Source organism: Schistocerca gregaria, chromosome 7 (genome assembly GCF_023897955.1).
Source record: "Schistocerca gregaria isolate iqSchGreg1 chromosome 7, iqSchGreg1.2, whole genome shotgun sequence".
NCBI classification, from domain to species: domain Eukaryota; kingdom Metazoa; phylum Arthropoda; class Insecta; order Orthoptera; family Acrididae; genus Schistocerca; species Schistocerca gregaria.
This window is the reverse complement of record NC_064926.1, coordinates 407892328-407907879: the sequence shown is the minus strand read 5'-3', so window position 1 is coordinate 407907879 and position 15552 is coordinate 407892328.

Here is a 15552-nt window from a genome sequence, read left to right as displayed (position 1 = left end):
AACGACAACAATCAGTTTGAGACGAGATGTGCACATTACTGGATTTTGTACAACATTTATTAAGTACTGCATATAATAAGAAAGTATTTCTGCGTCGTTACTTGTTATGGCTACTTTGCACACCTTTTCTCTCCAGAAAATGTAATTTCATGCGATCAGTGGTGATACAAATTTTCATTACTGCCTTGCCACTATTACATTTAATCATCCATCTAGGGTAACCATTTTCATAAATGGTAAACAACTCATTACTAAATATGTTGTATTTGTAGTTAGCGATAGGCTAATTGTAGATTTCTCTCCATTCAAAATTTTGTAAGCGTTCTTTAAAGCCTACAGCAGTTGTGTCATTAATTAGCTTCACTTTTTTCTTAGTGTGTTCCGAAACTGCACAAGAAAGCTTAATCTTTGGCACTTGTCCTCTGAAATGTTATTCTTAATGTGGGTATGTTGCCATAAGGAATGTCCATCGGCGAAAGTCACTGCAGGCACATACAGAATACCACTAACAGATGCTGTCCGAGAAAATCTGATAGTTTATTAATGCTATCTCACATCAAACACCATGTGGTTGCTACAGTACAATTCATAGGCTTCACTGAAAGGTAATATGGTCCCGAATATATTTCAAGTAGCAACAGGATAGCGATCAAACCCTCCGTAGCTGGCAGATGCGACGCCACATGGTGGGTGCGAGAAGAGCTTGGCAGAGAGAGAAACAGGCCATTATACTACTGGAGGCCGTAAGTACAACATGTTGTATAGATGATAGTAACCTCACAATTTCAATAAATGCGTTTAACGCCACTGGAACGTTTATTTCAACCTGTAATGATGTGAATAACGTAAAAATATTTAGTAGCCATTGGAAATGTTAAGCTCTAAAGCACTCCAATAAATGTCTGTCGTTATTGTGTGTATCTCAGATTAATAGCCAACAACTAATAGAATGACCATGATCTTCATTAATACCATTAGAATGTTACTGCTTTTAGTTTTTTAACCCTGCTATTTCATAGTATCAGACTGACTGATTCAGAATACTCTTTGTTACGGTTAACTACAATCACTGTGGCTCGGATGAGATGTTTTTGTAGGAATAAAAGTAAATGTGTTTCACTTTAATTGCATCAATACGTCTGGGGCACCAAGTCCTAGTTTTTATTCACTGAATCTGTTGTACTCAAAAGGAATTTTTATAATTTTAATGTTTAACTGATGTAAATTAGATGGAGAGATTAATGAACCTGCCACAACACAAATTGTCTCGCAAAATGGCCTAGCACGAAAGATGACTTCATAAGACAGATATCCAACATGTGTCTACTCCTCTGACAGCTCTGGACGTGTTAAGGCGCACCGTTGCTAGAGTCCACAGATGCTCTTCATGCATTTACATTTACTATTGATCAGTCAGGTGATCCACATGTGTATGATAGCGTCCCCTTGGCCACCCCTTTGTGTTCCGAACGTGTTAACACTGCTGGCCACTCAGGTCCCTGTATGCTCCAGAATCGTTAACGTGTGAGGCACTTAATGGTCTGTTAGAACGGCGAAGTAGCCTAATTTCAACCCTGAGTGATCACCAGTTTCCCATCGTTAGGCTTGAGAGCGTTTATTGCTGTGGTCTTATTTGTGTTGTTGTTTTAATCTTTGTTTTTGATCGAGAAAATAGCTCGCTATTGTGGCTCTACACAGGAATACGTCATGAAGGTAGTGACAGGAATTGTACCTGGTGCTTGCCAAGACAGGATAAATGTAACTGAAGTGACACCTCCATAGAAAGACAACTGCAGTGGAAAAGTTTTGCTGGAAGAGATCAGTTGATTACCTGATATCACTGCATGCAACTATGGCGTGTTCTAGAAGTCGTACATAATATAGGTCTTAGTGGAAATTGAAATAATTTAAACATTTAGTCACTTTACGATAACATCTTGTGGCATAAGAACAAAAAGGTTTTCATGAAAGCTGAGTATCCCTCATTGAATATCGTAAATATTAAAGTGTGCAGTGCAATACTATTCGTTTTTGGTGAGATATGAAATGTTGTTAAAGGAAGTAAATTTCTCTATCGAAAAAATTATAAATACGTCTATACAAGGTGGAGAAAAATTGTGTCAAGAAATTTTAGATAGCTGATGCCAGTAGGAACCACAGTTACTAATGTTGTGTATGTCAACAACGCACCATTTTTAAACTATGGAAACCCGTCGCCACGCGCTCTGATTGGCTGCGGGATTGCCCTGTTTCCGGATGCTCTGAACAACGCATGACCGGAAATGGTTTACCTCCCGGAGAACGCGATGTATCCAAGGCGGCAAACACGCTCGGTGGCAGCGTGACCGTCTTGCACTTTGGGGACGAATACGCCGGGATCTCTTCACATCCATTATAGTTTCATGATGAGGCGAACCGGGAACAAACCCGTTAACAGCTGTTAGATCGTGTACAGAATGTCTTCTACAAATTGTGTCGGTCCTGAAAAGGGCCTTTTGCACCTAGTACATGGTTTACTTAAAGCAGTTGCTTGAACTGGCGATCCTCTGACGCGACACAAGCTTGGTAATGTCGAACGGTGTTTTGTCGAACTGTTTCAAAGATTCCTGGCATTGCCCTGATGTGATTGGCGGCGGCCATTTTATTATAGGAGGAGGAGCAGGAAACAGTCTGGCTAGCAATTCGAACTATAGTATTAGGTGTGACCTGGATGTAATTGGTGAAGCAGGAGCACACACTCGTGTTGGATTTGTGGATGTTTTGCAGCGCCATGACCAGCCCTGGGTTAATACGGCTTTCAACGGTGTTAACAGATAGATGGGGGGTGGGAGTTACAATTGGCAGAAACTAAATCTCATATCTGTGCTGTGCCTGTTGATGCAATTGGGAGACGGGGCTACACTAGTCATGGGCTGCGCCCGAACAGGAGGGGGAAGGATAGATTAGTTGACCTTCTTGCAGAAAATGTAAGGGGGCCACATGCACACAAGACAAAATACCTGTGATTACTGGAGTCAGAGGGACACATTTTTTTAGGTAAGAGTCAGGTTACAGACAGAGAGTATTGAAAGAGATTAAGACAGAGCAGTGCCATAATGTTTGTAGGAGTAACCATAGAAATAATATTTCTGTGTTTCATCAGAACATTAGAGGATTGAAAAATAAGATAGACGAGCTTCCTGTATGCCTAGAAAATGGTGTAAATTCTGGAGGTATAGTTGTTTTGTGTTTCTCTAAACACCATGTAACCGCAGGGATGAAAAAGTTAAATTTAAGGCGCTACAGATTAGCATCATATATATGTAGAGTCAACATGGAAAAAGTAGTAGCTGCTACTTAAATAAAAACTGGATAAAAGGTCAACAATATTGAAAGAAATAGTTTTTGTGTAGGTCAGTACGCTGAGGCATATGCTTGTGAGTGGCTATAGCAATATACTTCTATAGTAATTGTACCAATCTACAGATCCCCTCAAGGTAACTTCCAGCTATTCATGAAAAATCTTGAGGCATTATTGAGCTACCTGTCAGACAAAAAGAAGCTGTTAGTGGTTTGTGGTGATTTTAATGTAGATTTCTTAAAAGATACGGCTGGGAAAAGTGAGCTAGAATCTTTGTTTGATTGTTTCAATCTAGTATCTGTTGAAAATTTTCCAACTCATATGCAGCAGGACAGTACGTCACTTACCGATAACATTTTCATAGACAGTTCTCAGGCAGAAATAATTAATGTGTACCCAGATGTTAATGGCCTATCTGACCATGATGCACAGTGAATGGAAATAGTGCATATAGCACCTTACAGGATTCAGGCAGGTTCATACAAGGCAGGGAAGCTTATTAAGGCTAACAGGATACAGAACTTTAAGTGCAGCTTAGAAGGGGTAGAATGGGATGGAGTATACACTGTAAATGATGCTGATGCCAAATTCAAATTATTCCACGGTGAATTTGTCTCAATATCTGAGAGTGACTTTCCTGAAACGTTGTCCAAAAAAGCCTCACAAAGTCAAATAAGCCATGGATTCCTAAGGGAATTAAGATATCATGTAAGAGGAAGAGGTAAATACTCGTATATGGACAGGCCAGGATAAGTTAGGATCCGAAGTTACGTGCTTACTACAAAAGATACTGTAATATTTTAAGGAAAGCCATTAGGAATTCGAGAAGCTTGTGTGTTTGACAGAAATTAATAAAGCAGCTAATAAGATGAAAACTACTCATATATAGAATATTGTCAAACGGCAGAGGGATAGCCTAACAGTGCACAGCATAGCATAGCAATAAAGCTAAATAATGATGCTGCGAGTGATAATTCGCAAGTTGCAGGTATTTTTAAAAATCACTTTCCGAATATAGCAGCAAAAATAGGGTTAAAGGCTTCAGTTGAAGAAGCAAAAAAATATGTTAAAAAGTCATTCCCAGGAATTTAGGCTTTTAGAAATAGCACCAACAACCCCCACTGAAATTAAGGGAATTATAAATATACTGAAAAACAAGAGCTCATGTGGTGTGATGGAGTCTCTAACATAATCGAGAAATAATGTTCTAATTTAATAAGTGGAGTCCTTAGCGATACATGTAATGCTTCACTGATACAGGGAACTTTTTCAGACAGACAGAAATACGTAATTGTCAAGCCTCTTCATTGGAAAGGGGACAAGAGTGACTTAAATAATTATAGACCAGTCTAATTGCTGACTTCATTTTCTAAAACATTCGAAAACGTAATTTATTCAAGAGTAGTCTCATATTTCAGTGAAAATAATTTACTCTTCATGTCACAGCACGGCTTCCATTAGGGTTACTCGACTGAGAATGCTATCTACACATTTACCCATCAAATAGTACAATCGCTAAATAACAAATAATCGCGAGTTGGTATTTTTTGTGATCTCACCAAGACATTTGACTGTGTGGGTCATGTCACATTCTTAGAAAAACTCAGGTTTTATAGAATTGAAGGTCATACACACAGCTGGTTTTAATCATACTTAATCAACAGAAAGCAACAAATAATGTTGGTAGGGTGGTAAATTCTAGTGAATGGGGAGTTATCACCAAGGGAACCGCACAGGGTTCAATTTTAGGTGCTCTGCTGTTCCTTAGTCTTGTGAATGACCTCCCAACAAGCGAAACTAGTACTTTTGCAGATGACACGAGTGTTACAATGAATCCCATTCCAGAGATAAGCGGCTAAAGATATTGCTAAAGACGTCTTTCAAAGAATTATTAAGTGCTTCTCAGAAAATGAGCTCTCCCTTAATTTTGAAAAAACTCACTATATCCAGTTCTGTACACTGAATAGAATCATACTGACAATTGATGTAGCGTATGAACAAGGCTCAGTTAACAGGGTACATTTCTCCAAATTTTTGGGTGTTCACATTGATGACAACTTGAAGTGGAAGAAGCACATTACTGAGCTTCTCAAACAACTAATTTCAGCTTCTTTCCCTTTTCGTATAATCCTAGTCTTGGTAATAAATAGATCAGCCTCCTAACGTGCTTTGCATATTTCCACTCAATAATGTTTTATGGGATAGTTTTCTGGGGTAACTCACTATTTAGACATAAAATTTTGATTGCACAAAAGAGAGAAGTGAGAATAATTAGTAGTGTTCACCTAAGGACGTCATGTACGCACCTTTTCAAGGAGTTAGGTATTTTAACTGCACCATCAGTGTACATACACTCCTGGAAATGGAAAAAAGAACACATTGACACCCGTGTGTCAGACCCACCACACTTGCACCGGACACTGCGAGAGGGCTGTACAAGCAATGATCACACGCACGGCACAGCGGACTCACCAGGAACCGCGGTGTTGGCCATCGAATGGCGCTAGCTGCGCAGAATTTGTGCACCGCCGCCGTCAGTGTCAGCCAGTTTGCCGTGGCATACGGAGCTCCATCGCAGTCTTTAACACTGGTAGCATGCCGCGACAGCGTGGACGTGAACCGCATGTGCAGTTGACGGACTTTGAACGAGGGCGTATAGTGGGCATGCGGGAGGCCGGGTGGACGTACCGCCCAATTGCTCAACACGTGGGGCGTGAGGTCTCCACAGTACATCGATGTTGTCGGCAGTGGTCGGCGGAAGGTGCACGTGCCCGTCGACCTGGGACCGGACCGCAGCGACGCACGGATGCACGCCAAGACCGTAGGATCCTACGCAGTGCCGTAGGGACCGCATCGCCACTACCCAGCAAATTAGGGACACTGTTGCTCCTGGAGTATGGGCGAGGACCATTCGCAACCGTCACCATGAAGCTGGGCTACGGTCCCGCACACCGTTAGGCCGTCTTCCGCTCACGCCCCAACATCGTGCAGCCCGCCTCCAGTGGTGTCGCGACAGGCGTGAATGGAGGGACGAATGGAGACATGTCGTCTTCAGCGATGAGAGTCGCTTCTGCCTTGGTGCCAATGATGGTCGTATGCGTGTTTGGCGCCGTGCAGGTGAGCGCCACAATCAGGACTGCATACGACCGAGGCACACAGGGCCAACACCCGGCATCATGGTGTGGGGAGCGATCTCCTACACTGGCCTTACACCTCTAGTGATAATCGAGGGGACACTGAATAGTGCACGGTACATCCAAACCGTCATCGAACCCATCGTTCTACCATTCCTAGAGCGGCAAAGGAACTTGCTGTTCCAACAGGACAATGCACGTCCGCATGAATCCCGTGCCACCCAACGTGCTCTAGAAGGTGTAAGTCAACTACCCTGGCCAGCAAGATCTCCGGATCTGTTCCCCATTGAGCATGTTTGGGACTGGATGAAGCGTCGTCTCACGCGGTCTGCACGTCCAGCACGAACGCTGGTCCAACTGAGTCGCCAGGTGGAAATGGCATGGCAAGCCGTTCCACAGGACTACATCCAGCATCTCTACGATCGTCTCCATGGGAGAATAGCAGCCTGGTGGATATACACTGTACTAGTGCCGACATTGTGCATGCTCTGTTGCCTGTGTCTATGTGCCTGTGGTTCTGTCAGTGTGATCATGTGATGTATCTGACCCCAGGAATGTGTCAATAAAGTTTCCCCTTCCTGGGACAATGAATTCACGGTGTTCTTATTTCAATTGCCAGGAGTATATATATATATATATATATATATATATATATATATATATATATATATATATATATTGTATTCAGACTTGTTCCACATAATTTCGAAAAAATAATCGGTAAAGTGGCTTACGGATCACGAAATAACTTTACGGAAAACAACATAACTAAATTGCCGATTACCCGGCCGTAGAAGAGTTCATTTAAATACCAGCACACAGAGCGACTATCGTGAGCGGCTGCCCCATAATACTGCACGCACATGCGTAGCCGCTTGTTCAGGGGAACATCCTCCAGCAGGCCGAGTAGAGTTTCTAGCAAAAGAAGGTAATTTGCCCCAGTAAATCGAGGACGTAGATGGAACGGCCCAGTAAGATGGTCACCCGCAAGGGCTGCCCAAATGTTGAGCGAAAATCGTTTCTGGTGTCCGTGGACGTACGTGACGTGAGGACTTACCCTTGCCCAGTTATGAACGTTTCGAGTGTTGTAAAGGCCATTCCGATGGAAGGTGCAATCGTCGGTAAGAAACACAATGGCGGGGAAGGCGGAATCTCTTGCAGCACGTCACAGAAACCACCGACAAAACCTTAGCCACTGTTCATAGTCTGCCACAGGATTTTGGTCTTGGACCGGGTGGAAGCTAAATGATTGCTGGCTGTTATCCTTCAAAACCTCCCATACTAACCGATGAGAGGCCCCCATGTAGTGACCAACCGCTCGAGTACTGGTCGTAGGTGCTTCCTGGAAGCGCTCGACAACAGTCTCTTTAAATACAGCATAGCGTCGTGATCGAGGTCTTCCAGCATTACCGTGAGGCTAACGATCCTGTTTCGCCAAGTCACCGGTGAATAGCTGTGGACGATTGCGGGTGTGATACCCTTCCTCGTACAACCGTCGAGCTTCATGCTCATTAATGTCGGCTACTCCATAAGCCAAAACCATATCCCACTGTTCTTCAAACGTATACAGTGCCGCCATGCGTACTGTATGTCTAAATAGCAGGGACGTTTGTGTGCTCTGAAGCGAAGGTTATGTGTGAATGCGTCTGACAGGAGGTGGAGACAAACAGAAAGGCCTATTCAGCACGAGTGCATATCACGTTGGGACAGTGACGGTGCGAGGGACGTTTGCATGTGTGAACCGACAACCACAGTGCTGCCCGTCAACCGACGAACGGCAACAGGGCAACCCCACAGCCAACTGGAGCGCGTGGCGCCAAGTTTTCGCAGTTTAAAAAAGGTGCGTTGTCGACCTACACTACATTAGTATTTTTGGTTCACACTGGCATCAGCTATCCAGGATTTAAAGTTTCATGACACAATTTCTCTTCACCCTATATATCGCAATACGTAAAACAGTTCGATTGTTAATCATGCAACACTGCATGTGCCTGTTTGGGAACCGCCAATTGCAAACAAAGCTCGTTGAGATATCTTGAACTGCTTATGAAATAGGACAGGTGTTACTGTCACGTGATTCACAGTGTGCATGGACAGAGCACAGAGGGTGTACCATGCGCAATGCTCAGGTATTCATCTTGGAAACGGCAATATATACTGCTCTTCTCCCAGTTTAAAATATAATTTTGGCACGTTAGCTATATTTCATACACAGCAATCAACAATCTAAATCAAACCATACGAAAAGCCTGCAATTTTTTTAACATCAGCAAAAATCTTAAAATTTCTGCAACGCTTTATTTAACTGAATGCAGAACAGTAAGTAAGATGATAAAATAAATGAAATGCAGTCCTTACTCGAGCCACGATATCGTACAGTAAGAAGTGAAGGGGTCAAAGTTTTACTCGTATTAATTTTCTTAAAATCGGGTGATAAGTATGTCATTAGCAGTCCACATGTCCGCTGAGCAGTCCTGAGCGGAATCAACAAATGTGGAGAGAAAAAGTTATTACTGTGATTCTCCAGGTCTGCTGCTGTATTAGAGCGACATCGCTGATAGAGTTATCTATTCCTTGAGTTGTAGCAGTTACGAATATATATACTTCCGAAAAAACAATTGGTACATGCTTTTAAAGATTTCCAGTTCACTCAGGATTTCTTGCAGGAACATTGCATATGGAGTAGATGAAATGATTACAATTACAGATCAACAGTACCAGCGATTCTGAGGTACGAGGTAACCAACATCGTGCAACACTAACATTAGTACATGATGAAGCCTCCATGGGCGTCACTGCCGGTGTTGACTGACATCCAGTCGAACGCTGAAATGGCGAATATTGTCTTGGTATACGTTACATAACGCCTCCTTTAACTATTCACGTAGTTCTGTGAGAGCTGTTGGTCGACGAGTCACACGTTCTCGATTGGAGACAATTCTGGAGATTGTGCTGGCCAGGGAAGTTGAAACTTCCTATAGCAAGAACGGCAACGGGTCTGCTCGTGTCCCGTCCAGAAATGCAGAAGGTGTACGAGGTGTACGAGGGTTGTGGCTCATCGCAGCCCAAACTATAAGTCTCTTTATGTCCATCGTTATACAGATGCTTGTGGGACATCGACTGTTCAGTACAGAATTTCAGATCAAAACACCTATCAGTCGTTTAAAGCCTCGAAATGGTTTCGGCGATGTGCTATGCCATCGTCAGGCCCATTGGCCGACGTGTAGTCCAGTAAGAGTTGGGGCCAGCATTCACTGACTGGTATTTGTAGATTTTATGACATAACGATCACTTCAAGCATCGCCTGACGACTGTCTAACAGGACGGAGGTGGGACTCTTCCAAAACGTCGGTCAAGGGAGTCTGAAGGTGGCTTAATATATCGCCAAACTGGTTGCTCACTAAAATAACAATTTCGAAGATGGCTGACAGGTGTTTTGATTTGCCATCCTTCCTGACCATAAGGTCTGCGATGGGGCCAGTGTATCTTGTACGAATGCACTCTAAGAGACAGCGCTATGAGGTCTAAGTCGTCCATACAACAACCATAACTTGCGTACAGGCATCACTGATTACCATGTCGCTTTGTTCCATCTTCCAAGTGATCCAGCCGGCCGGAGTGGCCGTGCGGTTCTGGGCGCTACAGTCTGGAACCGAGCGACGGCTACGTTCGCAGGTTCGAATCCTGCTTCGAGTATGGATGTGTGTGATGTCATTAGGTTAGTTAAGTTTAATTAGTTCTACGTTCTAGGCGACTGATGACCTCAGAAGTTGAGTCGCATAGTGCTCAGAGCCATTTGAACCACCAAGTGATCCACTTCCGGCAAAAGTGGATTCTGTGGCTTTAGTGGGAAGCGGGCTAGAGGTGTACGTGACCATAGTCCCATTGCTGGTAATCAGTTCGCAGCAGCTCATGTTGACATATGTGGGCTTCAAAGTCCTCAATCTGTGCAGTGGTAACTGTACGATCAGTGACTGCTGCTCCAAAAATATGACGATTCCAGCGGCCGTCTGTGCTGCATGGACGTCCAGAACATCGTTTACGGGTGCGAGAATGTTGACATGAGCACAGTCACCAGCATCGTTACATAACTGACGCAGCACATCCAAACTGTATGGCAATTCTCCGAAAGGACTATCCGCCCACTCAGAAGACCACATTTTGACCCCCTCCAAACTCTCTCAGTGCGACTTTGTGGCATGATTACGCGTTTGCACCCCACTAAATCTTCTTGCTGTGAGCATAGCCTATTAACGGGTGCACTGAGATGGCGCTCTGGTAGCTATGGCGCCGGCCGGTGTGACCGAGCGGTTCTAGGCACTACAGTCTGGAACGGCTCGACCGCTACGGTCGCAGGTTCAAATCCTGCCTCGGGCATGGATGTGTGTGATGTACATAGGTTAGTTAGGTTTAAGTAGTTCCCTGTCCTAGGGGACTGAAGAGCTCAGAAGTTAAGTCCCATGGTGTTCAGAGTCATTAGAACCATTTTTTGGTAGCTATGGCACTACGCTATCTGTTGGTGTACAACATTATAAATAATACAGTTTTTGCATCCAATGTCAACTTTTTTTGTCTATATTACAACATACAGTCACCAAATATCTTCATTTTACAATTGTTATTCCCTACTTTCGCCCAAAGAAACAGGTATTCGTCGGCACGCAGCCTCTTCTTTCTTCTGGTTGACAAAACAAAAGGCTAATCTGGAACCAGTGTACCATGTGGGACCTTGGTTAGTATTCCTGAAATCCCTGTTAAACTCCAGGTCTTCTAAGAAAGTATATTTGCATCAGGGAATGCTTCAAGGCCACGGCAATCTGCAAACAGCAGCCTAGGTCAATCAAGTACGGTCTCCAAATACAGCAGAAACATCACAGGTGAACTGCATTCTCAGTACACGAAAGACATTTGTACCACCAATAAGCCGCTGCTTATTGAATTGAGCAGCAAGGTCAATGTCTATTCCTTTCAAAGACTTGTACACAAGAACAATGCGCCGCCAACGGCGACGATAAGAGCGTGGCATAGGAATTGCAGAGGTACGTTTACACAAAGTAAACGTTGCAAACCGTTTTCAGTACATCACCTATCCTACAGATGGCATATACCTCTATCGGATCAATACTGACGTCCTCTATCCAGGTGTAATAGGTTTTTTGTTCTGGCAGTGAGTTAAAAAAAATGGTTGAAATGGCTATGAGCACTATGGGCATAACTTCTGAGGTCATCAGTTCCCTAGAACTTAGAACTACTTAAGCCTAACTAACCTAAGGACATCACACACATCCATGCCCGAGGCCGGCTTCGAATATACGACCGTAGCGGTCGCGCGGTTCCAGACTGTAGCGCCTAGTGCTGCTCGGCCACCACAGTGAAATTAGGACACTAGATTTAGGAAAGAGTAACTGTGAAAAAAACACCACGTTACTGGGGTGAATCCAAAGTGGAACTTCGCTTTCGTCATAGGCTTCTAGCATTGTACCAAAAGCTCCAAGACAGATTTAATTACTTTTCACGAAACCATATTGACATAGCTGTATGTTTACCTGTGTAGTGATTAATTTCCAGACGAGTTTTAAAGTGAAAGTTGTTAGACTAACCGTATTCAATTTATGTCGGAAAGCTGGCAGAACCCAGAGCTACAGACTAAACTGTCATGCAGAGCGCTACAGGAATGTCCAACAGAGACGTGCCAGATTTTGCGACAAAACCAGCACACAGGCAGCGGCCGGAAAGTGGTCTCTCAGTACAGGTGTCGGCATAGCGCGACCACAAAGCAACGTCCTCTGTGAAATACAGCATGTATGTCTGTAGCAAAGTAGCGAAAACATCGTCCAGTACAATCGTAATTCCAATAAATTCCCTTACCCGCTTATTTTATATACGAAAACACTCAACTTGGAAAAAAATAACACATCGAACGTTTCCTTCGCCATGCTTTCGCAACTTGTCTGCCCTTGTGTCTTGTCTTGTGGTAATTAAGTCGACATGATGGTAAACTCTGCTCTTGCTTATTTCTTCTTTTTCTCCTCCACTAATTACACTGTTGGCCATTAAAACTGCTACAACAAGAAGAAATGCAGATGATAAACGGGTATTCATTGGAGAACTATATTATACTAGAGCTGAAAAGTGATTACATTTTCACGCAATTTGGGTGCATAGATCCTGAGAAATCAGTACCCAGAACAACCACCTCTGGCCGCAATAACGGCCTTGATACGCCTGGACATTGTGTCAAACAGAGCTTGCATGATGTGTACAGGTACAACTGCCCATGCAGCTTCAACCCGATACAACATTTCAACAAGAGTAGTGACTGGCGTGTTGTGACGAGACTGTTGTTCGGCCACCATTGACCACACGTTTTCAATTGGTGAGAGATCTCAAAAATGTGCTGGACAGGGCAGCAGTCGAACATTTTCTGTATCCAAAAAGGCCCGTACAGGTCCTGAAACATGCTGTCGTGCATAATCCTGCTGAAATGTAGGGTTTCGCTGGGATCGAATGAAGGGTAGCGCCACGGTTCGTAACACATCTGAAATGTAACGTCCACTGTTCAAATTGCCATCAATGAAAACAAGAGTTGACCGAGACGTGTAGTCAATGGCAGCCCATACAATCACGCCGAGTGATACGCCAGTATGACGATGACGAATACATGCTTCCAATGTGCGTTCACCGCGATGTCACCAAACATGGATGTGACCATCATGATGCTGTAAACAGAATCTGGATTCATCCAAAAAATGACGTTTTGCCATTCCTGCACCCAGGTGCGTCGTTGAGAACACAATCGCAGGCTCTCCTGTCTGTGATTCAGTGACGATGTTAACCGTAGCCATGGTCTCCGAGCTGATAGTCAATGCTGGTGCAAACGTCGTCGAACTGTTCGTGCAGATGATTATTGTCTTGCAAACGACCCCATCTGTTGACTCAGGGATCGAGACGTGGCTTCACGATACGTTACAGCAATGCGGATAAGTTGCCTGGTAGGGATACGAGGTCGTTGGGATCCAGCACTGGGTTCCGTATTACCCTCCTATTACATGGATGCGACCATCATAATGCTGTAAAAGAACTTGGATTCATCCGAAAAAATGACGTTTTGCCATTGCTGCACCCAGATCTGTCGTTGAGTAAATCATCGCAGTTGCTCCTGTCTGTAATGCAGAGTCTAGGGTAACCGCAGCCATGGTCTCCGAGCTGATAGTCCGTGCTGCTGTAAACGTCGTCGAACTGTTCGTGCAGATGGTTGTGGTCTTGCCGCACGATCCGTCACAGCCATGGGAATAAGATGCCTGTCATCTCGATTGTTAGTGATTCGTGGTCATTAGGACCTAGCACGGCGTTCCGTATTACCCACCTGAACCCACCGATTCCATATTCTACTAACAGTCATTGGATCTCGACCAGCCCGAGCAGCAATGTCACGATACGATAAACCGCAATCGCGATAGGCTACAATCCGACCTTTATCAAAGTCGGAAACTTGATGGTACGCGTTTCTCCTCCTTATACGAGGCATCACAGCAACGTTTCACCAGGCAACGCCGGTCAACTGCTGTTTGTGTATGAGAAATGTGTTGGAAACTTTCCTCATGTCAGCACGTTGTAGGTGTCGCCAACGGCGCCAACCTTGTGTGAATGCTCTGAGAAGCTAATCATTTGCGTATCACAGCATCCTCTTCCTGTCGGTTAAATTTTGCTTCTGTAGCACGTCACCTTCGTGGTGTAGCAATTTCAATGGCCAGTAGTGTAGATATTGCACCTGATGTTCGGCACGGCTGGCCATCCCCGTGCGACCGGTGAGTGCAGAGGCCAGGACGTCCGCCCCCAACGCGACGACCCGCTGTCCAGCGATAGGAGCCGGCTCTCGGAGCAAAAGGGACGAGTCACACGGCACTCGCGCTCTCGGCGCTGTTGTGAAAATGACACTGCAGCGGGAATCGGCCGCGACAAGAAGTGCGCGGGTGGCGGGCAGGCCTAAAATTGCGTTCCGCAGCCGCCGTTTGTCTCTGCAGATGTGCGCGGAATTCGGTCGGGTGCTGGGTGGATGTGCAGCTGGGTGCCGCCGCGACTCCATGGCGGCGCCTGCCTGGCTCGTGGCACGTTATTGCAACCGGACGCTGGAATCCGCCGGCGAGTTCGCGCCTGGCGGCGGGTTGAACTGGCGGGCGCCCGCGTGCTTTGGACGGTCCGAGATAGATGCTGCGTACACCCCTCACCATCTCATCCCCTCTTCTGTCTCCAGTTTTCTGTACAACGAACGTAGTGAATTCCCCGTACGAGTAAAATGAAAATGTTGTGCATTCTGCCTCTGATTTGTTCTGCTCTGCTCCTCCAAACAGCTAGTGTTCTAAAATTTTCGGAACTTCCAGCAACCTTCCGATTAAACAATGTTCTTAATTAAATATAAGTATGAATCGATCTCCAGCACCCGACAACTGCTCGCTTATCCATGTTTGTGCAAATTTATGACAAAATACAATAAAACCATTGGCGGCAAGTGAAAACCTGTGCCGCACCGAGATTCTAACCCGGATTTCGCCCTAGCCATTTTCGTCATCGTACCTAAATTCTGTTATGCCGCATACTACATACGCAGTCTCCCCTACATGTACGCCGTCTGTTGATTCAGACATGTCCGAAAGAACACGTCAGCAAGAACACCCTCCCCCCCCCCCCCCCCCACACACACACATGATACTTCCGCATGGATGCACTCTTCGTAGCACCTCTTGTGTGAATATGGTGAGGCCGCTAGCAATGAGGATAATGGACATGGGACACGTGACAAATAAGAGTTTGCTTAGGGCGGAAAGTGAGCTCGGACAGTCGAAGTGGTTATGCCACGATTAGCGGGAAATTTGAAAGAACAGGTACCATAAATTTGAAAGAGATAGGAACAGCTTTCGTTTAGGGAACTGTAAAATTGTAGAAAATTCCATTCTTCTCATATTTAGCACTATGCATGCTACTTTTCTGCGTTTATTTTTTAGCTATGTCTTCCTTTTGTGAAGAAGAATATTCATGGTTTCAGCAGGAAATAAACCCTTCTCCTAGATAATGAACATA